Below are 26,394 nucleotides of genomic sequence, written 5' to 3' on the forward strand. Positions count from 1 at the left end.
ACAGATCCGGGGAGGTGAAACATTCTGCCCAGTGCAGCACAACTTGTTTTTGCCAAAGCCAAGGCTAGAGACCAAAACTGACTCCTAGACCAGTGTCCTAAGATGCCATGGCTCCTCGGGAAACCAGATTAAAGCCTCTGCTATTCAAAATCCTTAAATTGTCAGATTTTCTATAGAAAAGGGTATATAACATTCTGATTGTTAGAAGTTAAAGGCTGAACCATTTTGAGCTGTCAGTGTCTAAAATGGACAGTGCAGCCCTGTCTTAATCTTAAATAGAGATGCAAGGGTTTTTCTTGATATTATCTTCTCTGGATAGTTCTTGATAAAGCCATTCCTCTATCAGCCCTGCTCATCAATCCATCTGTGCCACAGGCACTGTGTTTTGCTGGAGATGAAGGTGGTGCGGTGCATAAGGTGAAAAGAAGGGCCTGAGCCCGAGGCCAGCTTTCTTACAGAAGGTCGCTGGTTTTGCAGACCTTGTTGGCGCAAGACATCAGCGTGGGTTAACATCTTCCACAGAGCGGCCAAATGTCTCATGAATAATCAGCAGCCTTAAGAGAATCCAGCTTTTTCCATCAGCAGTACATGGGACCACAGGCACCTCCTTGACAGCTCAAACTTGTCAGCATCGTTTGCCACGGGGTATGATGGATCATTCTTCGCTATTTTAAGAATTTGTGTTAGGCTAGGTACAGTTTCATTGTCGCTTTGCTCCAGATTTTGATGCCACGTCAAACCTCCAAGAGAATTAGGCACGACATATAGCCTCAGTTCCTCATCTGTGAAAAAGAAATAGCGCCTCTCCCACAGAGAAGTTCGAGGGTGAAAAGAGAGAACAGATGCCAGGTACCTGCCTCCAAACCCAGTAGTGAGTAAGCTGTCGATTTGTGGAAGCTGTCGTTTCCCATCCATCTCATCACCACCGGTGTCACTGTTGACTGCCAAGTCTATTGACGTCTTCTTCTGTGAAAGGATATCGTCTTTCCATCCTTTAAGTGTGTTAAATGTGACAGTTTTTTTTAACGTTTATTATTTTTTCGAAGTTATCTGGAAATTTAAAATCCCATCCCCTGCTATGTGCTAATATGCATCTTAATATGTCTTTCAGTTCAGCATCTTCCCCAGGCTTGGAACAAAAGATACTGTCAATGATGGTGAAAGCTGTATGCGGGGCTTTCCAAGTGCTGGGTTGGGTTTTATTTCCTGCTTTCCTCTTTGGTCACTCCCTGACTTGAGGAATCACATGATCTGCATCAATCTTTTCATCAATGAAATAAAAATATATCAGTTGCCACCTCCACAGCTCATGGGATCATTGTGGGAGTTATGAGTTAGTGCTTCTGAAATGGGTGGCTGGAATGAGCCAGGTGAGCATGAGGAATCCACATGGCGTTTCCGGTTGAACGGACATTACCCTTATCCATGGCTTCTGTGTGGGCTTCACAGCTTTCAAGTACCGTAATGTACCCAATGTTCCCTCAACCGTTCGGTAAGAACACCCACCTCAGCATGGCCTCTAGACCTTTCAGGTCACTTGACTGATCTGGCCCAGGTCTATTACACAGTAAGAAACAAAAACTTCCACACTACTGGGTCCTCATCTGATAAGTAGGCTGAGGTGTTCCTTTGCACATATTTTCCAGCATTTTGAAAATTGTTCTAAATAGTTTCCCTACTGACTCAATGGCAGTAATTGCAAAAAATGAACCATGTCCAAGAGAGTTCTGTCGTATACTTTATGTCAGAGTATGAAATTTTGTCTTGAAAAATGGTTAAAAATTAAATGATGTATTTTCAGCTTGTGTGAATTACGAAAATTATTTATACTGTGTCTGTTTAGAATTAGTACCAGGAATGCTGAACTTATTTTAAATCCTTTATCAATTCTTTGCTACTTTTTTTTTTTTTGCCTTTTAACTTCTTAAAAATAACTTTTTATTTATGGAGGTTCTCAGACACTTACAGTCTAATGAACCCTGTGTACTCAACTCACCACCCAGATTCATCAGCGATCAACACATGAATCCCTCTTCCCATCCTTACACCACAAGGTAGTTTTAAACATACCCGTGGGCTTCATATTTCAATGATGTGCATCTCTGAGGGATAAGGACCCTTTTATAAATAAATAAATAAATAGATAAATAAATAAATAAATAAATAAATAAATAAATAAATAAATAAATAAATAAATGTACTTTCTTAATATCAAGTATTGATTCTGTGTTCAAATTTCCCCAGTTGCCTCACAAATCTCACATTTTTATATTGAAACACATACTTTTCAGGGTACTACCCAGAAAAATAAAAATACTTCTCAGTCTCAAAGCTAGAAGATGAGTAAGAGAAATAATTAGTAAGGGGAAGGCTTGTTGACTCTCTTCCCATCAGCTCCAATTGAAGATTTGAATTGTGCATTGCGTCTGAGTTTTTGGTGTTGGTGGTGGTGGTGGTGGTGGTGGGTTTTTTTTAGAGAGCACAGGTAATTTTAAATTTAAAGATAAATACTTTCCTTAAAACACAGGCAAATCAAGGCAATTCAAAGTACTCTGTGTTTCTTTTGGTAATAGTGTAAAAAAATCGGTGATTACATATTGAAGTGTCCTTTTAAGCAAAGCATAATGGTGACATTTTACAGAACAGAAACGTCTAAACTGCTTCTAATTCCCTCTCAAGATACGTCATCTTGTTCTGAGATCTCTTTTTGGTCTCAAAATATTTTTGCTTTACAGCTTCTTTGTTTCATTAAAAGAAGATCTGATTCTGAATTGAATTCACTAACTTTTGATCGTGAGCCCAGTTCTGTGCTATGGACTTATCTACTGGAATATATGATGTCCTTTTGAAACCCGGAAACATGGGTCTGTCTCACGAATTTATGACCAAAAGTTTATTTGGGAGTTAGAGTTAAGATTTTAAAATTGTACCTAGGTTTATGGATTTTATATATCATTCCACTTTTTATGTGGAATAACCTTCATCAGAATCATTTCAGGAAATGAGAAAAGTAGGATATGGTTATGAGTCAGCCATGGAAAACTACAGCATGGAATGAATTAGTCAGAAGAAGGGTTTCAGTGGCCAACATGAGCTGTGTGCTATCAGGAAGTGGTGTGACTTTCCATGATTTTATGTACTGTAAATCATGTGGCAAAATGCTCCAGACACCTGGAGTCTTTTTTTTTTTTTCCAATCTTAAGTTTTGAGATAAAATTGAAAAGTACTATGGCGTGAAAGCACCACAGCCCTCTCAGTAGTTGGCCATCCCTCCTATCAGCTCAAATGGGTTTCCACCCCACTCCCACTCTGTGGGGGATACAGACATTGACCCAAAAGCCCATCAGTGCTGCTAGGTCAAGTCAGAAAAGCAGTTGGCCTTGACAGAGTCGCTGCTACAAAGGACTCTGTCCTTTTCTTTTGTTTCTAATACATTTTTTGTGCCCCTGGTGTTGCTGCTTATATAGCAGTGCCATTTATGGTCTGCAAGAGAGTTGCCGCTCCCTGTGCCATGCCGTGTTTTAGAAAGGTGCTCTGAAATTTCAGAGGAGGCAGCTCATGCTGCCTTCTGTCAACCCCTTAAAGAGAAAGAAAAACTCGTAGAAGTGAAGTGGATTAAATTTTGGATCATGTAAGTTTCATAAAACTACATCTCTAGAGGCAAATGTTGAAAATATAATCAACCCCTAAAACTAAGCATGGAGGAAAATAAGTTTGTTGTTTTATTGACCATGTAAGTCAGTTAAGATCAGTAAGTAAGCGAGTCATCTCTTCCCTGTTATGCTTGATAGGGACATAGAGCATTCAATAATTACAGCTGGAGAGGTGTATATTTAGAGAGAGAGTGATAGATATCTGTATATACACATGCAATGTATATGTTGTTTACTGGCGTATCTAATGGAATAATTCTGTGAGTGCTCAACTTCTCATCAGCCATCGATGAAAGTCCAGTTGACTCTGATGCCCATGGCAACCTGGATAAACATCCCTCTGGAAGAATCCTGTACACCAGGTTCGCCTTGTTTGCCATGTGTGGCCATCTGGCAAGATTCCCCTGGAGAAGTATCCGTCCACAAGTGAACCCAGGATGGTTTAATGTTCTTGTCACGCGGTACCACTTAGCGATCAGATGGTGATAATCAGCACGATCTTCCTCCCCTTCCGCCCTCGACCAGCGCTTCCCTAACCTTACTGCGTCCCACAGATGAACGCTTGTGTCCCCTGAAATTCATACTTTGCAATGCTAACTCCCATGTGGTGGCATTAGGAAGTGGGACCTTTGGGGTGATTAGGTCAAAGGGCAGAGCCCTCTTGCATGGGATTAGTGCCTTTATCAAAGAGACCCCCAAGACTCCCCGCCCCTCCTGCCATGTGAGGACACAGTGAAAGATAGCCCTCTATGAACCTAGAAACAGGCCCTCACCAGACACAGGACCTGCCAGCACCTTGATCGTGGACTTCCCAGCCTCCAGAGCTGTCAGAAAGAAACGTCTGCTGTTTATATGCTGTCCAGTCTACAGTGTTCTGTGTTAGCACCTGAACAGACTTAGACAGCACGCATGAGCATCACCTGGGAATCTGGTGAAAACAAAGACTCTCCTTCAGTAGCTCAGGTGGGGCCCGAAGTTCTACATTTCTCACCTGTTCACAGGTGAGTCCAGTGCTGCTGGATCAGGGCTACCCTGTGAGAATCCAGGCCATCCAGGCCAGGACTGTATAAATGAGCAATGTCTGCAGAGTTAGCAAGAAGCCAAACCCCAAAGGGTGTCACCGTATGATGCTGATACCTCCAGAGCCCTTCTGTGTCCATGACCTCGAGGCTCTACATGACATTGATACCTACCCCCAGCAGGACCGGGAAACACCCCGGGATGGGAGAACCCTCACAGGCACGTGGCAGGACTCCCCTGCTGGCCTCTTCACCTAACCTCTCGACTACACTTCATCCTCTGAGCACACACGGCTGTCTGCACACACAGACTCTGCTGAAGCCTTGTAAAGGTCCGATAATTCCCTTTCTCCACTGGCTGGACTCTTTCTTAGTACAAAGATTTCTAGAACTGTTGGTCATCTGTGTCTTCTCATGGGACGCACAAGACCTATTCTTAATCTTCAGAGATTTTTATTACAGCCCACTTGTCTTCATCCTCCAATGTGCAAGGCTCAGAAAGTTAAGAAGGATGAGAAAGGATTTCAATTTTAGTGGCCGACGGGGAAATGCTAGACGTTCTATGAGCGAAGATTTGAGAGGTTTAAGAATTCCTCAAGATTGATTTAAATAAAGAGAGAAGAAGGAATTTTCACCCAGCGCGTAACCCAGCCTGGACACTTCAACGCTTGCTGTGTTCCAGAACCACCCATCATCAGACGTGGGTTTTGGACTAGCCAAAGAATGGTCAAGCCAAAGTGACAGAGCCACTTTTTGTCACCTCCTTTTCCCTTGATTGCGCCAATGGAAATAGGTTAAAGCTTTGATTGGTTATTTTATTACCATGGAATTTTCAAATAAACCAGCAAATCAAAATTATTATTTTAAGATCCTAGGAAATGTGATTCAGGGTTTGTCATTATTTTTTCCAAGGAAGAAACTGTTATAGACATTTTCTGCAAGGGTAAATTTCTGTGACTTTTCCAGTTAGAAGCCAGCCAGCAGACCCTTCACACAGCCAGTTTGAAAAGAAACAGTGTTCAGAATGTAGGAGTAAAAATAGTTCCACTGGCATGCATACATCCTCCCGGCTGGTCGCCCTTAGTGTAATGGGTGCCTTTGAAAGCCTTTCCACTGTTTTCCTTGGGTCTTTGTTTAGGGGGAAAAAAACCCATTCCAAATGATTGCCAAGAATGTGGCCTTTGAAAAGGCATGCTTAATCATTGACACAGAGTCTCCTGTCTGTCTTACTTTATCAACATCAGAGAGTTATGTGGTTTAGCGTATGTGAGACTGACTGACAGCTTGGTGCTGGATGATGGCGGTTGTGAATTTATGGCAAAGCTCCGCACAGGCCACTGGACGAGTCTGAAGTCTGTGCATTCCAGTGGTGATGCTCCTGTCCAGTCATTTTCTTTCCGGGACATTTCCTTGAAAACACAAAGATGACCTATAGATTAGAACTTGCACTTCTGCAGAGACCTTCTATAAGAATTTTTAGTTAAGAGCAGTAGGTAGTTCAAGATGGGTGTGTTTTATGTGGTACATACTCTGAAGTTGGAGATTGTACTAGTTTGCTAGGCTAGGGCTCCTGTAACAAAATGCCATGGACTGAGTGGCCTGACCAACAGAAATTCATTTTCTAATAGTTCTGGAGGCTGGAAGTCCAAGATCAAGGTGTCAGCAGGCGTAGATCTCTTCTGAGGCCTCTCTCCTTTGCTTACAGATGGCTGCTTTCTCGCTGTGTCCTCTGTGATCCTTCCTCTGTCTTGTTCATCCCTAGTACCCCTTTGTGTGTCCAAATTTCCTCTTCTTATAAGGACACAGTCCTGTGGGATGAGGGCCCACTCTAATAGCCTTATTTAATCTTAATCACCTCTTTGAAGGTCCCATCTCCATTTGAGAGGGGATGACGTTCAGCCTGTAACAAAGGTCATAGAAACCACTTTGAAATTGCAAAATTATTTTGTAGCCTTGTATTATTTTGCAGTTCTTCTGCTTCTTTTCAAGAATGGTTCTGTCATTATCTTAGGAGGGAGACGGCAGGTCTGGGATTCTTTTGTAGAAGTAAGAATTGCAACAAGGACTTCATTCTCTAAGTGATATTTCTGGTCAGTGGAGAGGGTTTCACTCTGCGAGGAGACTGATTTGGATGGACATCCGGGATGTTCTCCAGGTAACAGAGTGGACCTTTGCCACTTTGGAGTCTTGGTTGGGCTTCCTCTGTTCTCACTTGCCCACCTCGCTGCTAATGTGCTGTACCATGGCTACGGGACATCAGGGGGCCAGTCCTCAGAATTCCTCCTGGATTCTGTAGCTCCTGGGGTCAGTTTGGGTGGCCAGGTCTGCCCTGTGGGACTGCCCACTCCTTAAGGAACCATGGTGGAGTCATTTCCGGGCCCCAGAACCTGGCATGGGCAGTGCCTGTGGGAGATATTCAACTAACAGATGAATGAACGAATGAATGAATTTCAGAAGAACGTCAGCTATCGAGGCTACTGACCTTGCCCTCCATCATTTCCCTCCACCCCGTGCAGTCCCTTTAGTGGCTGCTGGTATAGATCCCACTGGTGGAGTTAGCCACTGGTGTTAACTTTAGGTACATTGGAAGCAAGGCGATATCGTGTGGTCAGTCCTGTTTTAACGTGAACTGGAGGGCCACCAGCTCCACCCTGGCCGGGAGAGAGTATTAATTTTCCATGTTTGGATGGACCTGGAGATCGTCATTCTAAGTGAACTAAGCCAGAAAGAGAAAGAAAAATACCATATGATATCACTCATATGTGGAATCTAAAAAATAAAAAAGGACACAAATGAACTTCCTTACAAAACAGAAACAGATGCACAGACATAAAAAACAAACATATTTACCAGAGGGGGAAAGGAGGTGGGAAGGGATAAATTGGGAGTTCGAGATTTGCAGACACTAACTACTATATATAAAATAGGTAAACAACAAGTTTCTACTGTACACCACAGGGAGCTATAGTCAATATCCTGTAATAACCTATAATGGAAAAGAATGTGAGAAGTATATGTATGTATATGTACGACTGAAACACTATGCTGTACACCAGAAACTGACACAACATTGTAAACTGGCTATACTTAAATTTAAAAAAATTGTTCCATGTTTACCTTCATAATTTGTCCTCTTGGGGTCTTAGGCACCCACCACTCATGCTGATTTTGAGCAACCACAGCGAGTCATGGGGTAGACGCCTCTTCAAATTCACCTAAACCACCAGGTGAGAATGTGAACATTGCTATGAAGAAATAAAAATAATAATTATACGAAGTCATAGTCTGTCCATGAAAGTGCCTTCGGGGCAGATTTCACCTTTCTGAACGCAAGCAGCCACAACCATGGCTTCTGGCCGGCCGACTCTGTGCTTTTGCCCGGTACCTCCGACAGCCACTAACCGCCTGAGTCAGGAGGCGCCAGGACCCAAACCAAGCATGCACGGACAAGGCCCCTTAGTCACTGGCCCAAGATACCCAGCTGCATTTCATCATGCAGGATGGAGACAGTAAAGAGCATGAGTAACAGAAGGCAAATGAAGGAGAACTTCAGACATGACGATTTGGTCATATCCCAGCATCCGACAAACGAAATTTCACAGTCCCTCTCCCGCTCATTGACCACAAGATAATTTGTTGGCAGGACAAGTTAGCAAACTCATCAAGCCTACCCAAAATGAGAAACAAGCACACAAAATCAGCACAGAGGGGAGAAGCCTGCATTTCTTGGTACCTGCTTTATCCTCTTACAGTCCTTTGCTTGAATTTACAATGTAAACTTAGAAGGTTTTATTTGGATGGCATCGAGACAGAATGTAACATTCTTCTGCCGGCCCATTTTGCACTAGATATTAGTAGATTTACTGAGAGATGTAGATATTCATAACAGCTTTTAAAATTATCAAGAATAATGTTTTTCAGTTAAAACATTGTTTCTCATGATGTTAAACAAAATATCAATTTTATCACAATATAGTTAAAGACAAGGATTTTTTTCTTTATTTTTTAAAAATTTTGGGGGGGTAAGTAGATTTGTTTATTTATTTTTAGAGAAGTTACTGTAAAGACAAAGAGTTTTGAAGTATTATAATGGTACTTAAGTTCTATCTCGATAAAGCTGTTGAAAAAAATCCAATGCTCAATTCACAGATATAGAGAACAAACTAGTGGCTACCAGTGGGGAGAGGGAGGGGGGAAGGGGCAGGTTAGGGGTAGGGGAATAAGGGGTACCAACTACCAGGTATAAAATAAGCTACAAGGATGAAGTGTACAACACGCGGAATGCAGTCAGGATTTTGTAATAACTATAACTGGAGTATAACCTTTAAAAATGGTGAATCACTATATTGTACACCTGAAACTTATATAATATTATACAGCAACTATACCTCAATTAAAATATGTACTATGCTCATATTTCAAACGTTTCAATATTGTGGAAATTTTAAATCCTGAGCACATACTGACTTAAACCTTTGTAATCATTTTTACCCTTTGGAAAACTGTGCTTTCCCAGTTCAAGGGGACCTCAAAGAGCTTTTGCAGAAATCAGAGAGCTGTCGTTTTATTAAGAGAACTGATTTGACTATTGCTATGTTAATTTCAGAATTCTTAATCATCCAGCTCATATCTAACCAGGCAAACCAAATTTCATGTGTAGCTTTGAAAGCAAATAGCATACTGGAATTCAAACACATTGAATGGCTTACTTCAGTGTTTCTCAGAAAGCAGTAAGGCACAGTTCTTAAGAACATGAGCTTAGAATCTGTAGACTTTGGTTCGCAATCCTGGTTCCAAAGCTGAGTGATAGCGAGCCTTAGCTGGAGATGCCGTAACAAAATACCTTTGTCTGGGTGGCTTCAACAACTGACATTCGTTTCTCACAGTTCTGGATTCCGGGAAGTCTGGGATCAGGGGCATCATGGCACAGGTTCTGGTGAGAACTCGAGCGAGCTCTGGCCTGTCTTCCTCTTCTTGTGAGGACCCTACTCCCATGGTGGGGGCTCCCCCGTCATGGCTTCATCTGAACCTGATCACCTCCCAAAGGCCACACTTGCTAACACTATTGCACTGGGAGTCTGGGCTTCAAATATGAATTGGTAAGGGACACAATTCAATCCACAGCAGTGGACCAGGTACTTAATTTATCTCATTCTCCTGGCCTCTTCGTGACAGGTTTTCACTTTTTCTCCTGGGACTGTTTTTTCCAAATTTTCTATCTCCTAGGAGGTATTACGTAGGTACATGATAAAGGGAGAAATGTGGGGATAACTGGTTGCCCATGAAGTCCCTTCTCTTGGCTCCACTGGAAATGCCCCCATCTCCCAGGTGTGCTGGGAGAGTCCCGGCACCTGCCCTCAGGCTCCTGAGACGCCCGGGTGCTGGGGGCCCTAGTCCTTCCCTGACATCACTGCCCCTTGGTGACTGTGTGACTGCAGCCTGGTGGGAGCCTTCCTATGACCCTTTGGGATCCAAAGAAAACACCACCACCAAAATCCACCATATAGCTAACTACATAGGCCTTTCAAAAGTAAGCCTCACCACCGGGAAAGAAAGTAAGGACCCCCACATAGAGGTTGTGGGAAATGTCCGTTCACACAGGTACGTCCCTGTTATCCAGAAAGTCATTTTCAGTAAGTCATGCACTGATGACTAGTCATTTTCTCCATCTTTTTTATTTTCCAGATGGGACATAGTAACGGGGCAAGCTACTTATACCTTTCCTGTTTCCCCTTTTAGTGGGAAAAACACACTCTCTTTCCATATCTAAAATGGAATTGAACATTTCTTGTAAAATATACATCTCAGGGAAAAACCCATTGCTATTTTGAACCTCTTCCTCCAATTCTTCAGTTCCTGGTAGAGTGGCTGTTGCCTTTGCCCTCTGACTTCTACTTTCTCAGCTGGAGAGTTATAACAACTTACTTGCTTCTTAGTGTATGAGAAAGCTGTGTTTCTTCAAACGACAAAAACAGTTTTACTTTTAAGCTGCGATGATTTTTCTTCCGTGTTCCTGTGTGTGGCACCCCCTTTGCATCAGCTTCTAAAGTAAATAGTAGTTACACACATATTGACAATATCTTAGCAGCATGATTGGGATTTTTTCCAACAGTTTAATGCTCAGTTATCCCAGTAAATGATTTCAAGTTAAAGCCTACTTCATTGGAAACAAAGAAAATGGTTCCTATATTTAAAATAAAACAAAATCTAATGGTAAGGAAGGAACTGTGACAAGTACACGGAGTCAGTATTTTTACGTCATTTCCTCTTAGAGGCAAAATTTAGTAAGTTCTCAGCCTACTGGTTGGCAGGTATTTGGAGCAGGAGGCTGGTATTAGGCAGAGTTTGGGTTTTTTTTTTTTTTAGTGGAAAAAAGTGAACTTTTGCCTCGTGATTTCTAGGCATTTTCTGAGTCACCGAATTGTTATCCATTTTATTTCTGTAAATCACTTTCTTTCACCATTCTTCTGATGATCAAAGAGCATGTTGTCTGAAGGATTTCATCTTATTCAAGATTGCCTGAAACCTCTCTACATTTCTCTGTGTTCAAGCAGATAGTTGAGACTCAGACAATATCTCCTTTTGGACCCATTTGAAATGACACATTTCAAAGTATCTCTGTATTAAAAGAGGTCATTCTTTCCTGTTGAACAAGAAATTAAGTGAATGTGCTTGGCACGCTGGGGCTGTTCTTAGGGTGTGAGAACAAACCTGCTTGATTTTAGATCCCAGAGTTATGATCCTCCCAGGAGTGTTTCAAATTCATGGAAGACAAGGAGGGGCTGGGGTGCAGGGAGCCGCTGGCATTTGGGGAGGAGCCGCTAAAACGGTCTAGAAGGCAAAGGACAGGGCCATGCAGGAAAATTTCTTTCATCCAAAACGTCATGAGTGTTAAATGTTGAGAAACTCTGAGAGGAGCCGTCGGCTCACAGACTCTTAGGACATAAGGGACCTTCCCGTCCAGTTCGGCTCCCCCATTATCCACAGAGCAAGCTGAGGACACACATCTCTCTGCCCAGCGTCCTTTTCCCTGGGCCCCACATTGCAGCAGTTTTCATCAGAAACCACAACGAGCCCCAGATCCACTTCCTCATTTCTAAAATGATCCTCTTAGTCACGGCTCCGATCAGCTTTCTGTGGGGACCCACGCTCATGCACGTCAGCGGCACAATCTTTTGTTGGAAAATGTCAAGCCAGTGTTCACACTGACCTCCGGTTGGGTTCTGGAAGCGTGGGTGACACGTGCTGACCGGTAATACTGCCCGTGGTGTGATGCTGTAGTCGCCTCACCGGGGCAAGAAGCAAACTTGAGGTGATGGTGGAACAAGACTGGGGTGTGCAGGGGGACTGCTTTTGTGGCTTTGCTTCGCTCTTGCCTCCTGGTTGAGTTCATGTCCCACTGAGAAGCCTCCAGGGCTGCTGAACCAGAAGCCAGTCCACCTGCCCCCGATTGCAGGCACAGGGCACAGGAAGGGTGGTCTGGGGGCTCTCACACCGCTGACAGGGGGCTGGAGAAGCTTTGTCAACATAAAGTCACGTGTCAAATGCCTCCATCTCTCTGATCGGTCCTTGGCCTTCAGGGCTTGATCTTGAGGTTTGCATGGCACAGCCTTATGCAGCTTCCCTCCTGGCGCCCAAGGACGCTCGCTGACCCCTTTCTCGCTCGTACTGCTGTATGCAAAGACTTAAAGGACAGTCCCATGTACGGCCTTTTACTCTGACCTAGAGCTGTGCTTCCTGAGAGCAGGGCTGTGACTCATTCACCTGCTGTCTCCCAGACCAGCGCGGCTCCTCAGACAGGGAAAATGCTCAGAAAACACTTGTTGAGTGACTAAGGAAAGGAATCCGAAAATCAGATTTTCCCTCACTCATTTACGAGTTTTAAAAGGTACCAGGTACCTTTTTCTTTTTCTTTTTTTTTCCCTAAACTTCTCTTTTTAGATCAATATTTTGGAGTTGACAGAAAGCATGATCATTAATTCATTCAGGCATTCAGTCCACAGGTAGCCACTGGGCCATCTTCCTGGTTCCGGGACATGGGCTAGATGTGGAAATACAGCAGGCCACAGCAAGGTCCTTTTCCAGCCCTAAACCTGGGACCAATTACCAACTGTCATGTGTGCCAAGAAGGAAAAGGAGTGCTCGATAGAGAACTTAACCATGTCTAGGAGGCCAAGGCAACTTCCCTGAGGAGTGATGTTTTAAATGGCTATTCAAGCGGGACTCAGCCAGGAGCAGATTCGGGTGCTCCAGGCAGAGAGAGCAGCCCCGGTAAAGGTCCTGAGACCTGAAGACGGGCCCAGCAGCACCGATGGACCTGGTCAGTGGCCGGAGCTGGACTTCGTCAAGGGCAGGACCTGCACCAAGAGGTGGCAGGAGCCACTGGTGGTCACGATGCCGGGTTTTCTCCTGAGAGCCAATGGAAGGGCACTTAGAAGGGCTATAGAGAGAGAAGGACAGGCCATTTCCCAATGCTCACGGTGGGAACGTCTCAAAGAAGAGGACGCGGTGATGTATTTTCTGAGGCTTACATGCCAGCCTGCTTCCCAAGATGCATCCTCTTCCTCATGCTCCAGGTCCCATCTGTGGAGCATCCTGCAAAGAACTGGGCGGGGCTTCCAGCCATCCCTTCAGATAAACGGGCTGCCCTAAGCTCAGGTAAAAGCATCATTGGCCATCCACACACGTCACCCTCCGCCAGGACCCTCAGGACAGCCCACGGTGAAGGAGTCCTCCCAGGAGTGAAGATGGGGGTGGGGGATGACTCAGGAACCAACCAGAGAGATAGAAGGAAGGATGGCGTAGCTGAGGGGAGAAATGGGCAGGGATTTAAAAGAGAGAAAAGAAATCATAACAAATATATTAGATATTAATCCAACCAAATTGGTAAGCACTTTGAATGTCAACAGTCTAAATGCACCAATTAAAAGACAGATTATGACAGTGGACCACTGTCTATAAGAAATAAGACCAACCATATATTGTATATAAGAAACCCATTTTAAATATAAAGGCATGTATAGATTAAAAATAAGTGGATGGAGATATAAGTAAATGCTAACACTAATTTTAAAAAAGTAAAAAAGCGCCCTGGGCCCGGAAGGGTGATGTGGCTGGGGCTTCGCTGGCCTCACTATGTCTGCCATTTCCAGTTTTCAGAGTCTGTTGACTGTGATCTTGCTGCTTATATGTACCTGTGCTTATATCTGATCCTTGGAACCCAGCCTCCTGGACAGAAATAAAACTGGGTTATTGGGTATATTTTGGAAGCGCGCCAGAATTGGCGAACGGAAGAACACTTACGTTGCAGTGTGCTGTATTGTGATGGCCTTCAGCATCCTCTTCAAACAGTAGCTTGGAAAAATGCCAGAATTCAATTGTCATCAGACTGATTTCGATAATGAAAAAAGGGACTTACTGCAGAAAATAATGGAACGAATGGTTAACCATTTTATCTCTGAACATTGAATGACAAATTTCCAGCTGCTATTCTCTATTTTTGTTATTGGACCAATGTTCTATATAAATAATTAGGATGTAACCATTTACTACTTAAAGAGTTAAATATGTCTGTAACAGTCAACCTCAATACTGTCACTACAGTATCACATTCTGCATATGTCAGTCTGTTGTGTCAGATACCGGTTTTTGGTGAGGTGTCTTTAAGGCACATAGTAGAAAACAAAATTGGTAAATTACTCAAGTTCCTTTCACTGTGATTTGGAAATGATAAATCTTTATAGAATGAGAACTTTTTTTGGACTAGCTTTTTTGTTGGGAAAAAAAAAAGGTTCAATTTGTGTGGGTAAAGATTGCATTCATATTGCATAAGGCTTGCTTTTCCCCTGGCCACACCATTTCAAGCATTAACCAGAGTACCTCTTCTCTTAGCAAACTAGTTTATTACAGATGTTTAAACTATTTAAAACAAGCCTATGCAGTTCTTAAGGAGGAAGATAAAATGAGATGACTTAAAAGTAGTATTGAGGAAATGTTCCTATTTAACGTCAAAGAATTTAGAATATCTGACTGGTGGTGTAGCCTCTGAAACCTCTCTGGTAAAGTTTAGATAAATGTCCTAAGCATAAATTTGACCAGCTAACTGTCATTCTCTGAATGAGATTACATGCTTAGAGTAAAAAGAACAAAACAGGACAACTAGAGAATGATAATCCTTTATGTGTTTTCATTCTTTTTACTGTCAGGTCTTCACATTTTAATTACTGCAAAATACAAACTGTATGTGTTTTTTTTTTAAATACAGCACTTTAAATCTAGCTTATGTTTTGTCTATTAACTTGTACTGGAATCTTCTGTGTAACTTAGTAAGTGATGATACACAAAAATTCAAATCTACTTACCTGTATACCATGGCATAAATATCCTTGGGCTTTGATGATAAAGGAAGACCTTCAATAATTTTCATCAAAATGCTGAAAATGTGACTTATAAATTTTGTAGTAAAGCAGTTATTATATATTTATGGTTAACATTTCTTAAGAACCAAAATAGAACTTCTTAGCTAAAAATTGCCCACTATAGATAGTATTAATTAGATATTGTTCTCAGCTATTAGTTTCCTATAAAGGTAAAAAGAATAAACCTTGGTTTTTTTTAAATAAAAAAAAAGCTGGAAGAAATGAGGAGGATGCAGGTGGATGAAATGGAGGAAGAAGATAGAAAAGAGAAACAAACACAGGACTGGTTCATTCTGACTCAACATCCCTGTGCTGAGCCCTGGGTGTGGCTTCTCCCATTACAGCCTGACAACAACCCTAGGAGACAGATCTGGCTCTTAAAGTTTGGGGACTGAGGTCAGCCTGCCCCTGCTTGCAGCCTCCCACCTTCTCTGGCCCCACTTCCATTAGAACTTTCCTTCTGCCACTGCTTTAATGGGTATTGGCCCCAGCTGCCCTGGACCCTTAAGTTGAAGGAGAAATGGGAAGTTTGCATGACCCCCTTGTCTGGTGTCTGCAAAATGTCCAGTGGCCAGTCTAATCTGACACCTGAAAACGACAAGTCTGGAAGATTATTTTTCTTTTGTGCTTTTTAAAACTTTTTCAGATGCAACCAAGGAGTAGAAGGATCTTTGAATATAAGTTAGAACAGCCCCAGCTGCCACTCATGCCACCTCATCGTGCCAAGCTGTGCTGGGTGGGCCTTTTATGTACACCAGAGGTGCTCAAACTTGAGCATGCGTTCCAGTCACCTGCAGGGCTTGTGAAAACACAGAGCTTCTGATTCAGTAAATATATTCTTAGCTGCATAAGGAAATAACACAAGTTGAGTGACCTAACACAACACCCACTTATTAGCTGACAGGTCTGTCGTCAGTAGTCCGGGCGCGGTGCGCTGTGGCTGGCTTCTCTGCCCCGGGTCATACAAGGCTGGAATTAAGTCATCAGCAGGGCTGCCTTCCTTTCTGGAGGTCTGGGGAAGAATCTGCTTCTGCAAACATTCAGATCCCTATTTCTTTACAGGGTTACCCTCCTTCTGAGAGGCCACCCCCATCCTTGCCACCTGGCCCTTCCTCCTTCAAGCCAACAATAAGAAATCTCTCTCAGGTCAAATCTCTGACTTTGGGAAGAGACTGGTATCTTTCAGGAGCTCACCCTGGCTAACTAAGCTCCCCTTCACAAACCATACTGTGTAACATAACCTAAAATCCACCTTGGCCATAGTCCTGGAGATTATGCCCAGCGTGTCCCCCGGGGGGTGGGATAGTGGACCGTATTAGAATTCTGTCTGCGACAGGAGGTGGGGCAGAAATTTGCACTTCTAACAAATTCCCGGGTGATGAGATAGCTACTGCTCTGGAAATCACGTGGTGAGAACCACTTACCTAGGCTAATGCCACCACCTTTGACTTAGATGTGCCTAGTTTGCAGATGAGGAAACCCACAGTGTTAAGTCTAGAGGTAATATTCAAAATACACAGCAGCTAGTACCTCGTGGGCACCGACCGATCAGAACAGATGTCAAACCAATCAGGACAGACTTGGCTACGTGTAACCACTGTGGTCTTGCTGGCCAGCACCTATTGACAGAGGACCCCCCCACCCCCCAGCAAGTGAGGGCTGGAGCCGGTGCCCACGTCAGAGCCGGCGCTTGGGCTGCTCCACAAACGAAGGTTACTTTTTGCTCCATTTTTGTTTTCTTGAAATACAGTCAGTTTACAATGTTGTGTCAATTTCTGGTGTGTAGCATAATGTTTCAGTCAGACATACACATACATATATTCCTTTTCATATTCTTTTTCATTATAGGTTACTACAAGATACTGAATATAGTTCCCTGTGCTGTACAGTAGAGACTTGTTGTTTATCTATTTTATATATAGTATCCACAAACTAAGATTAAAGAGAAAATGTCCCACTAAGGCTAAGTCAGAAGAGGAAACAAAAAGATATTTTATTGATTCCAAAACCTGTCTTCTTTTCTTTCTGTCTGTTCTATGTTCTATAAAGCCACTTTCCTCAAGGTTAAAATCTGCATTAGTTTCCTGTTGCTGCTGTAACAAATTACCAGTTTCAGTGCCTGAAACCGCACAGATTTGTTTTCTTACTGTGGAGTTCTGGAGATCAGAATGCCAGAATCGGTCTCAGTGAGCTAAAACCAAGAACCAAAAATGTTTCCTTGCCTTTTTCCAGGTTCTAGAGGCTATTGCCTTGGTCCACAGCCTCACATCACCACAGTCTCTGCTTCCATCATCGTGTCTGGGTCCAACCTGATCCTCCTGCCTCCTTCTTATAAAGACCTGCCCCCAGACCATCCAGGGTCATCTCCCATCTCAAGGTCCTTAACTTAGTGCCACCTGCAGAGTCCCCTCTGCCATGTCAGGTCACGTGTTCAGGGCTGCTGGGATTAGGACAGGGGTGTCTCTGAGAGGCTGTTCCTCTGCCTGCCTCACTACCCAAGGCCCACGTGTATGTGGACCACAGCAGCGGCAGCTCTCCCAGAACCGCCTGTTGCCAAGGCCTTTGGAGACACGAGGTCATTAGCGTCACAAGCAGGTTCTGTCATTACTGTCCTCCTTTTTCACACGAAGAAACTGAAGCACTTGGGAGTTAAGGACCTTGCCCAAGATCACATAGCCAGGAAATGAGACCACCAGGATTCAAACCCAGACGGTCTGGTTCCAGAGTCCACGCTCTTTCCCACTCTGCTGCACACCCCTCATCTGTGGACAGAAGGAAAGCAGGCCACTTTATATAAATGGCAAGAAGCCAAAGTCACCATCCTGCCTCAACCCCTCCCCTCCCCTCCCTCTGACCCCCTCTGCGCCTGTTAAGGACCCTTCTCCCAGGTGGGAAAGCGATCAGTCACTTTGGTCTGTCCTTCCTTGCTTTCCAAGTGTCCTCAGTAACAAGGCCTAGTCACTTCGGCCTGCCTCTGAAACGTTGCAGCGACTGTTGCTGGGACACAAGCCACCCAGAACTCCGTGGCTTAAAACAGCAACGGTCCTTGTTCTGCTCATGGATCTAAGTGTGTGCAGAGATGGTTCTTCTCCCCTCCGTGTGGCATCTGCTGGGTTTGCTTGGCTGGGAGCCCACTCTTGGGATGTCACACTCACATAGCTGGTGAATCGTGCTGGCTGAGCCCACTGGGAGCTTGGCCAGGGCTCTGGGCAGGGGCCCCGGCCCCTCTCCACGTGGCCTCGCCCCGGCCCCTCTCCATGTGGCCTCCCCCCGGCCTGCTTGGACTTCCTGACAGTATGGTGACCGGGTTTCAAGAGATCAAGGCAGAAGTGCATGGCTCCTTATGACCTCGCCTTGGAAGTCACATGGTGTCATCTCCACTATACAGTGTCGGTAGAGACACTCACAAAGGCCCTCCCACATTCAAGGGCAGGGAATACACACCCTTCATCTGGATGCGGGAGTGGCTAGATTCCACAAGGGCACGTTGGGTGGGAGATTTGTGGCATCTATCTTTAGAAAATTCCATCAGCCAGAATTATCTTTATAGCAGCTCCCTGCATCCCCCCCAGCCCACCCACACTCCTGGATACATTTTTCCACAAGCTCAGATTTGGGTGTAGGAACTAAGAAGATTTTGTCTAATCTGTTCATTATATTGTTTTTACTAAAATATTAAAAATGTAGCCACATATATTACACGAATCATTTGTATTTTAGAAATAAGTCAAAGTAGCAAAAGTAGGATTTCCCAAGAAATCCAGGACACCAGATGAACAGATGTCAGCACTAAACCTGTGCCATGCCAAAATGCAGGCAGGCAAAGAAATTTATTCAGAAGGAATAAAGTGTATATGTCTTTTAATGAAAGCAGCTCCTTGGTTGATTCTGCATGATAGTGGGAGAAGAAAATGTTAACTTTCCTAACACCTTCTATTCAAATAGTAATGAGAAAATACAGGGATATATCCTTTTCCCACCCATTTAAAATCTAACCCTATTTTCAAGGCCTTGTGAAGGAAAAATGTTATTTTCTTGTCACTGGAGTTGCAGTCTTCTCTCCCAGGCTTCAACGTTTGGCCTCTGTAATGGCAGGAACCGTGTCTTAGGGTTTTGAAACCCCTAGTAGAGCACTGAGCCCCTAGTAATGGCTTATTAAGTATTTTGTGGTCGATTTGACTGTGAATTTTTAAAGGACCAGTCACGCCTTACTCCTCTCTGTATCTGCAGCAAGGAGTCAGGTACTTAGCTGCGTGCTTTATGCAACAAATATTTATGGAGGGTCCTAAGTGTTCCAGGGTCCATGGCTTGGTCTGCCCTTAGTTCAGTGGAGGAAACCAATTAAAATGTGATAAATACTAAGAACTAGAGGTTCCCAGTGTTATGAGGATATGTTATGCGTAACTTGAACCAGTGGTGGAGTTCAAGAAGGCATTTAGCGGATCCTTAATTAATGGTGGTTGAATGATGAACAGATGAATGGTCTTCTTGAGACTTGGGAGTCTATTCTTAACTCCGAACATCCCACACAAGAATCTGCTCAATGTAGACACTCGGAAAATATGTGTCTCATCTCCAGGTAGGCAACACCCTGTCCCAGAAGAGCCCACCTGTCCAAGGAATTTTCCTTTGTAACTGACTTGCTGCCTGGAATTTTCCCCTTAGTGATGCATTCCTTTGGGGCTGAGACTTTGATCTCCAGAACGTGCTGATTAAATACAAATTCTCTGGGAGGTCTTATATGTTAAGCAGTTGCCATCATTAACACAGCAACAGGAAAAAGTTCATTAGGTAACGTTCCAGTTTTGTTAGAAGGGAGATGCAGAGGGCAGGACTGTCCCAGGGAGAAAGAAAAAGATCTGGATATGATTCTGGTATAGAAGAAGAACAGAAAATAATGCAGATGAGGAAGCCGTAGGTGTGGGAAACGACAGTGACGGGGAAGAATTCTATAGTTTTGCTCTGAGATGGTATTTGAAAGACCTGGATGGGAGATTTTCAAAAAAAAAAAAAAACCCATCAGATGTTCCCTGCTGACCACACCCTGGAGCCCGCAGAATGTGCTGTGTGAGGTCTGCTCTAAGGCGGCGCTCAGCCCAGCGACCCACGCTGCGGAGCAGGGCAGACTCACACTCACCCGACCGTGTCCTGGCCTGGGCACGGCCCTGACTTCACGGAAACGGGCTCCACACGGCTGATTAGCCAGGCATCTCACCAGATAAAGACGGTGGCAGGAGAGCTTATCAAAGAAAAGCAAAATAAATATTTCTCTGGTGAAATCCCTGTCTTTCGAGGTTTTTAGGTAAGAAATGGGATTCTTTCAGCCGGCACTCCAAAGTAATAATGAGTTAAAAACACCAGGTTTGGCAATGGTGCATAATGAATACTTACAGTGCAAAGAATTAAAGGTCCTGACATCAGACCATTATGCAAAAAACAAAAAAGGAGTCTGTTTCCTCTCCAACTAACCTTCAGCCTTATCTAGTGTATCTGTTAACCGACCGTGGTTTCTGTGACCATTGAGACAGAATGTATGGTGGGGGGAGGGGAAAGAGAAAAGCTTTTTTTATGATTACATAAGTAATAAATGTGCATTGTAGAAATTCTAGGAAGTCCAAAGACACAAAAAAGGAAAACATTGCAATCTTCTTGAATACTAATACGCATATTTTTTCTTTTCACCAAAATGGAGTCACAATAATAAACATTGCTTTGTAACCTGCTTTTTCCTCCTAAAAGCAAGTTGTAAACATCTTTTCATGTTGTTAAATAGTTTTCACCTCCTTCCTGTGAGGTGTGAGTGGTGTCCCAGTCTGCTGAATGGATTCAGCATATTTCTTGGATGGTCACTGATTGGATGGTTAGCTTGTTTCTAGCGTGTTATTTGCATAAAGAACATTGAGGGGATGTATTTGCATCTGAATCTTTGCCCAAGGGATGAGGATTTCCTTAGAATAAACTCCTGGGAGTGAAACAGTTGAGTCAGCATTCAGGGCTTTAGTTTATACTGGAAGTTTAAACTGTTGAGTTTACTGCATCACCCACTGCCATGTGCTTCCGAAGTCCCTTAACTCAGTGGGTGAGCTCATGAGTTGGAGTGGAATCAGTAGTATTTCATGGTGTCCAGTTTAAAGTCTGGCGTATTTGTGAGAAATTTCAGATGATTAACTTAGGGTTCAAACCTTTGAACCTGGGTCTTGTTGGTTCGTTGACTTTGGGTCTGGTTCGTTGGTTGGTTGGTTGTTGGTTGGCTGAGAGACACAGTGAAACACCCCAGGTCCCTTCAGGAATAATGGATTTGTCCCCTAGCTGCCCTTGTCAGCTGTCCCTTTTGGGGATTACTTCAGCTGAGGAGAGCCACCTCCCTAAGCCCCCTCTTCTCAAGGTAGCCCCTATCCCAGAGCTGACTAGTGTGGGGGTAACAAGCCCCAGCCCTTCGGCTCCAACAAGGGTCATCCTGTCTTCAGAACTGCCCACAGGGTCAGCGAGGCTTCCATTGGGACCACCTGGTAGCTCCACTCTGCCTCTGCCCTCCCTCCCCTCCCCCTCCTCTCCTCATCTTCCCTAGGTGTGGATCCCGGAACTCCCTAGTAAGCCCCCTGCACAAGAGCCTCTGTCTCAGAGCCTGGAAGCAGCCAATGACTGTTGAGTTTTTGGAGGGTTGGAGCAGATGCCGGGGCTCAGCAGACCCCAGCAGCCGATCATGTATGTGCCGCATAATTTCACCTCCGCAGTGGACAGTAGTGCCACCACCACCTCCCTCGGGATGGAAGAGCCAGGGCAGCTCAGACTCATTTCTTAAAAGGATGATTTCCTAAAAGGAGGTTTTCTTAAAAAGATGAATTCACGCTCCCATCTTCCTAAGATTTATTTCAACCTAAGAAGGAAGATCAAGCTGTACCCTAGCATTTTACAAGAGCAGTTTAAAGTGCTGACCGTTTAAAAAACTGTCTTAAAAGCTTCCCCCTGAGAAGACCGGGATCTCAGTCTATTTTCAGATCATCTTTCTAACCATGTCATCAAACGTGCATCGTGGCAAAACCCTTCTGCGTCCATTCCTCAGAAGCCAGTTCTGTAGAAATCTGTGTCTTAAGGTTCCGATTCTCAGCCCAGCCGTGCGCCTCCCTGGTGTGGCCCAGTCATGTCTCATGATTGCTAAAGAAACCAGCTGTGGTTTGTAAACGTTTGAGCGGAATCTGGGTCATCCCTATAATAACGTCCCCACCATTCACTTGCATAAGAGTGTAATTTCAGGAGTGGAGAGCACATTCTGCAAAATGCCCAAGGAGTCACCCACAGAAATGTGTTAGGCCAGGAAAAAAAATAAAGAATTGCTGTGTAAGGAGCAAGGGACACTCTCTCTAAAGGTACCATTTGGAGGAGATGATCTGACCCAGAACATTCTGAGCCTCAGGGATACGGATGGGTAGGCTGCTTTGTGTGTATCCCTGCCTCTCAGTGTCTGGCTCATAGCAGGGAGCTAATCTGTTTTTGATGACTTACTAAATTAAGCCAGAGACCAAAACCTCAGATGCCTTTGGGGTCGGGAGTGATGGGGTATTTGAAGAACATGGACTTAGCCACATGGGCCTCCAGGCCCAAATGGCCACATCTTCCTTTTTTTCTTTTTCTTTTTTTTTAAAATCCCAAAGAAGCTAGAAATTCTATTTCTGTGTGAACCCCCAACTTTTAAATATTGGCAACTAATTTTTTTTTAATCTTGGGGGCACTGCCAGTTCACAGCCAGTAAACTAACCTGCCATTCTAGACCTGATTGATGGAAAGAAGGCAGCTCTTCCTTCTCAGATGCTCTGCTGCTAAGATGCATGTGCGAGTTTTAAGTCACTTGACACGAACGCCCCAATTTTCCTAATGAACAAAGTCGGCATGATTGTTCTTGTCTTTCATGGTGACTGTTAATATTCAAGTTGTAGTGGTATCGTCTTTGTTCTGTTTAGTTTACTGCTCGTTACACCTGTTCTGAATCACTGTCTTACCCACACGGAGGCGACAGGTTATACTTTCTCCCGTGACTTGTTATCAGACTTTTAAACAATCCACGAAGAAGGCATTATAGGTGTGAAAAGCCAGCGAACCCTGTGGTCCAGTCGGTAACTTCTCTACTGCAGACATGGAAATCAGGCCCGTGGGTAGTGACAGAAAGAGTAGGTAAGAACACATAACACACTTTTCTCTTCTCTTACATTTGGCAAAAAATGATTTCTGAGCTGAGATCCCGAGATTTAAAACTGGGTATGGATACAAACTCAGTGTAGCTAAGTTACTGAAACCTGTGTTTTGTATCTGGTGTTAAAGATTTACAGTTTAGATTTGGCCTCATTCTTTTCCCCGTCCTCTTTTTTTTTTTTTTTAAGCTTTTTGTGGGGGGGGGATTAGATTTATTTATTTACCTGTTTGTTTTTTAATTTCTTTTTAATGGAGGCACTGGGGATTGAACCCAGGTCCTCGCGCATGCTAAACAGATGCTCTACCACTGAGCTATAACCAACCCCCTCTCCCCTTTCTCTTATTGGATCTTCAACTCTGGTTCAGCCAGTCACGCACCGGAGATCCATGGGGTGTGTGCGTGTCCTTGGCACTGTGTCGGGTTCCTCGGGAGAACCTACCAGAATGAGACCCGGCCTCTGCCTCCTGGCAGCACACACAGCAACCAGGATTTCATAGGGTCAGTTCTTCCGAGATGAGTATGGAATATGGAACCGAAAGAACAAAGCTTTTTGTCAGCATTAACACTATAGTGTCAAACTCATCCTTTGAATGAAGGGGATTTACTTGGTGGGAATGAATCAGTCTAGGACTGAAATCTGTTTCGAGCTGGAGTGGAAGGTAACCAGGTTCTTGTGACCAGTGACCACAGAGCATCCTGTCACTGGCCCACTCCTGCGTGACTGATCTTGCCCAGGTTTTTGTCACTGCAGGACTGTGCTCCGGCTTGAGAACAGCTTTGGAGCACAGATGAAAATCAGTAATTAAAGTGAGGTCAGGAAAGGAATTGACTAAAGAGAGCAAATAAGGAATGATTAATTAGGGTGGCTTTGGCCCCAGTCGTCTCTAAATAAATGTTACCTCCCTTAATCCGGGGCTGCCGGTCTCCAAGTCATTAAGTATAGTTTTGATTTGCCTATGGCTATTTCTCCATCTTAAGCATTGCAAGTGGTGAGTTTCCAAGAAGTTACAGAGGGGTGGTTAACCTTCATGTACTAAGGAAAGATTGAGGTAATAAGGAAAAAAGAGTTAATGGGATTTCAAGTGCACATGGAATTTAACAAACAAGATGAAATCTTGTATGAACTGTGACCTCTCTTGTAAGGGATAAATTTGAACACAGTCTTCACCTCTACTCTCCCCCTAATCAGTTGGTTATTTTATTTTATTTTATTTTACTTTCTGTCTTTTCTTTCTTTTTTTTTTTTGGAGGGGGGGAGGGTGATTGCATTTTTTCTTTATTTCCACCGTAAGCTTTAACAGAGCATGATTGCCAATCCGCTAAAATATGTGTTTAGGGTTTTCACCATTGCATCCAGTATTTTTGACACTGGCATTAATAAGCCACCTTTTAAAAATTTTATTTAAATAATAGGAAGTTCTGTGTTATCACAGAAATACAAATTATGTGTGTACTATATTGTACTAATCTGTGCCAAGTATCAAACAACATTTCAGGCTTTTCCATTTTTTTCCAAAGCATCGGATATGACCCAGGCTGAAGTTTAGTATCAGTATCATCTCTTCTGTGTTATCCTACAGATTCAGAAGATTAATGGTTATTAAACAAAAAGGTGGTTTTCATTAAAGATGGTTTTCTCAGTTTAGATTTAGAATTCATAGAGGGGAGGGTCCAGCTCAGTGGTACAGTGCCTGGTTAGCATGCACGAGGTCCAGAGTTCGATCCCTAGTACCTCCATTAAAATACATAAATAAATAAATAACCTAATCACCTCCCCCCCCAAATTAACTTCCTGAGCCCAAATCTGGCTCTCCTGATTACCCCTAAGGGTGAACCAAAATAGGAATGCCTTTAGAGAGCAAGAAGAAGAAGATTTTCCTGTTCTTTTATTTACACGTGATCATCAGGAAGAAACAGAAGTCTGGGAACTTAATCACTACTGCTTGGACAATAGGCCTTTCTTTTGACTACGAACCTCTTGGATAAACGATTTTGAGCGCATCTGCTGGCAAAAGCATTTTGTTTGTAAATTCTATACTAATTCTACTCCACATGATGCACCTTATAAAAACATACCCTAAAAATAGGCATTTTAAAAAGGCGAGGCGAGCATATGTTCAACTGAACTCACTCTGCCCAAATGACAAAGGATGGTCGAGACCCTCATCATAGACCCCTAAGGAGACTTACAAGGCCTCTGGGAGTGTCCGTGGGATGGGACCTCAGAGTCTGGAGCTGATGGTGCAGTCCTGTGCCCGGACACCCTGTGAGCCCCCGTGCAGCAAGGACAGAAGAAGTGCACCCCAGAAGGTGGCCAGCACCCACTGAGTAACACTGGAGTGGTTCTGTTGCATGGGCGTCAATTCATGCTCCTCTGCTCAAAACCCTCTGATAGTCGGCACGGAGGCCAGCGTCCTTGCAGTGGCTAAAGGTCTCACGTGGCCTCATTCCCAACCTCTTTCTCCATGTCCCTCCTCTGCAGCCAACCTAAGCCTCCTGGGCCTGGAATGTGCCAGGTGCCTTTGTGCCTTCTGTTCCTGGACTTGGAATGCTGTTCCCAGCATCTCACAGTTCTCTCCCTACTTCCTTCAAATCTTGATGCACCCACATGTCATCTTCTCAGGACACCTTTCCTGGCTAGTCAGTCTTTTAGCATCTTCTTTTCCCAACTTTTCCTTTCCCTCCTTTCTGCCTTATTCCCAGCACTATCACTATCTAAACACGCTATATATTTTACCAACCTAGCTTGTTTCTTTTTGTTTTCTTTTTCCCTATCTAGAATGTAAGCTCCATAAAGGCAGAGAGTTTTTGTCTATCTTCACCTTTCACCTCTAACACCTGGAACCGTGTTTGGGTGAAAGAACAAATGGATGCTTGGATGCATGGATGGACAGATGGATGGATGGATGCATGGATGGATGAATGGATGAATATCAAGTGAAAATCTTCACCTTTAACCTAAGGAGCATGAGAAGCCACCAGTTTTTATAGCAGAAGAGAAATGTGATTGAGCTCGGCTTTGGGAAGTTTTATGTTGTGGGAATTACACACTGTTTTGGAAATAAGAAATTGGCCATGGTGAGGTCAGTTAGAAAGGTATTGTGGTTGCAGAAGGC

At 43.8% G+C, this 26,394-nt stretch overlaps 1 protein-coding gene and 1 pseudogene across 1 annotated transcript in view; both read left to right on the forward strand.

The window, feature by feature from the left end:
* RCAN1 (regulator of calcineurin 1) overlaps positions 1-26,394 on the forward strand; it is a 90,467-nt gene that overhangs the window by 50,857 nt on the left and 13,216 nt on the right. The gene's annotated exons all lie outside the window — the stretch shown is intronic.
* On the forward strand, positions 11,066-14,448 carry LOC116660867 (annotated as a pseudogene).

Source organism: Camelus ferus, chromosome 1 (assembly GCF_009834535.1).
Source record: "Camelus ferus isolate YT-003-E chromosome 1, BCGSAC_Cfer_1.0, whole genome shotgun sequence".
Lineage (NCBI taxonomy): Eukaryota > Metazoa > Chordata > Mammalia > Artiodactyla > Camelidae > Camelus > Camelus ferus.